The 2586-nt window shown below is 37.1% G+C and overlaps 1 non-coding gene across 1 annotated transcript; it reads left to right on the forward strand.

Moving 5' to 3' along the window:
- Nucleotides 1–1280: 1280 nt before the first annotated feature.
- Nucleotides 1281–1387, forward strand: LOC131241574 (small nucleolar RNA R71). Its single transcript, XR_009169134.1, has one exon. It is a non-coding gene; the product is annotated as a small nucleolar RNA R71 (small nucleolar RNA).
- The last annotated feature ends 1199 nt before the right edge of the window (nucleotides 1388–2586 follow it).

The following is a 2586-nucleotide window of genomic DNA, read 5'->3' on the forward strand; positions in this document are numbered from 1 at the left end:
GTTGAATCATAGAGCTGAGTTGCTCCGCAAGGAAGACCTTCTTATGAACATTCATCTTACGCTTTTGAGTGCATAAATCTTTAAGAAACTTAGCGTAAGCAGGAACTTGCTTGATAGCATCAAGCAACGGGATGTTGATTTGCACTTGCTTAAACATGTCCAATATCTCATTAAAGTTGTTTCCTTTCTTAACCGGTGCCAGACATTGAGGAAAAGGTGCTTTAGGCACACAAGACGGCACATGAGTGGTTCCTGGAGAGTCAGAGTGTTGTTGGACTTTGGATGCACTAGTATGTCTTTCCATTTCATTTTGATCTTCCGTATTGGACTTTGATTCTTCCCTAAGCATCTCTACTTTATTCTCGATCTGTTTACCGGACCTAAGGGTAATGATTGATTTGCCTTGCTCATGATATTGTTCTTGGTTTGAATTAGAGCCAATCTCATACTGTCCTTTTGGATTTACCACAGGTTGACTAGGGAACTTGCCCTTCTCTCTCTCACTCAATGTGACAGCAAGTTGACCCAGCTGTACTTCTAGCTTAGCAATGGATTGCGCATTTGCATGTAAACTCTGCTGGTTAGCTAGTAAAGTATGTTGGGTGTCTTTTTGAAATTGAAGTGAACTCTGCATAAAAAGATTGAGTGTATCCTCAAGAGATGGTTTCCTAGATTGTGGAGGCACTTGTTGATATTGTGAGAACTGCTGAGGTTGTTGACTGCCAACTTGGGAGTAAGGTTGCATAGGAGGGTTTTCAGATGGTCCTCCTTGTTGTGGTCCTTTTGCCTAAGAAAAATTTGGATGCCTAGCCCACCCTGGATTGTAGGTGTTTGAGTAAGGATCATTCTCAGTTCTCTTAAAGGTGTTCATAGCATGTACTTGTTCAGAGAGAAATTCTGGAAATACTAAACTAGATGGACAAGATTGCGTAGGATGGGCGAGACTAGAACATATGGCACATGACTCGACTTGAGTTGTTTGTGGAGGTCCATTGTTTAACATTAAAGCATCCACTTTCTTTGTCAGGCTATCAATTTTGGCATAAAGATCTAGCGTGACTCCTACCTCATATATACCCCCTTTCTTCAGTGGTTGAAGACTTCTTTCACCTCTATTTGAATAGTCCCATTGCTGGGAGTTTTCACACAAGGTTTCAAAGAAATTCCAAGCTTCGACATCACTTTTGGTCATGAATGACCCTCCACTGGTGGCATCAACCATGCGGTGGTTTTGGGGTGTCAGACCATCATAGAAGTATTGAACCTGTTGCCACTTTTCAAAACCATGGTGTGGACATTTAAGAAGTAAATCCTTCCATCTTTCCCAACATTCATGAAAGTGCTCACCCTCTTTTTGTGTGAAATTTGTAATTTCTCTACAGAGAGCATTAGTTTTGTGAACCGGGAAGAACTTGTTTAAGAACTTCTTAGACAGTTGGTCCCATGTAGTGATAGACCCAACTCCTAGAGAATTCAACCATGCTTTCGCCTTATCCTTCAAAGAGAAAGGAAAAAGGCGCAAACGGATCGAATCGTCTGAAAAGTTTTGGAACTTAAAGGTGGAGCAAATGTCTAAGAATTCTTTCACATGATGATATGGATCCTCCTTATCTGAACCATAAAAGGAGGGCAACAATTGTATGACCCCAGGTTTAAGTTCAAAGTGTGCTGCCGTGGTGGCAGGCAACACTATACATGAAGGCGCATTGAATTGGACAGGAGCTGAATAATCTCTAAGAGCTTTAGTTCCATTCTCTTCCGCCATTTCAAATAGGATGTTTCTAAATCTTCTCCGAAAGGTTCTTTCTATTTCAGGATCAAAAGGTGCTAGTTCTATGTTCAGAGACCTACGTCCTAGCATAAACTATGTTATTAATATAAGATAGAAAACTAAACTAAGATGCAACCTAAGATGAATAAAACTAAAGGAAAAAGTTATGAATTCCTAAAAACAAGAGAAAACTATGTAAACGAGAATTGGAAGGAAGAACCCGGGAAAAGGAGATGATGAATGTCTGAAGATTTGAGAGCTCCTCCTTTTGAAGACAATGTTATTTAGCAGCTTCCTTCCTCAATTCCTGTAAACAAAAAGAAAACAAAAATAAATTAAATTTCCTAAAATAATGCTAGAAAAAATCCTAAGCAACGGTTAATTTCTAAAAAAAGAAAGTTTCTAATCTTAGAAATAAAAGCTAAGTTAGTTTCTAAAAAGGAAAAAATAAATAAATTTCTAAAACTAGAAAATAGAAAGTTACTTGAAAGAAGAATCAAAATCTAAAATTAGAAAATAGGAAATTTCTAAAAAAAAGAAAGCCTAGAAATAGAAAATTTCTAAAGAATAAAACCCTAATTCTAAAAATAGAAATTAAAAAAAAAAAAAATTTGGAAAGAGATCACCAAATTAGTAGTTTATGTCAGGTCCCTACAAAATAGGAAATAGGTTAGTTTCTAAAAAAATTTAACCTAAAGTTAGTAAAAAAAAAAAAAAAACCTAAGACTATGAATTATGATAAGAGAGAATCCTAAATCCAATTGGACCGAAATAGTGCCCGGCAACGGCGCCAAAAACTTGATGTTTTATTTAAA

This window comes from Magnolia sinica, chromosome 3 (assembly GCF_029962835.1).
Source record: "Magnolia sinica isolate HGM2019 chromosome 3, MsV1, whole genome shotgun sequence".
Classification (NCBI taxonomy): domain Eukaryota; kingdom Viridiplantae; phylum Streptophyta; class Magnoliopsida; order Magnoliales; family Magnoliaceae; genus Magnolia; species Magnolia sinica.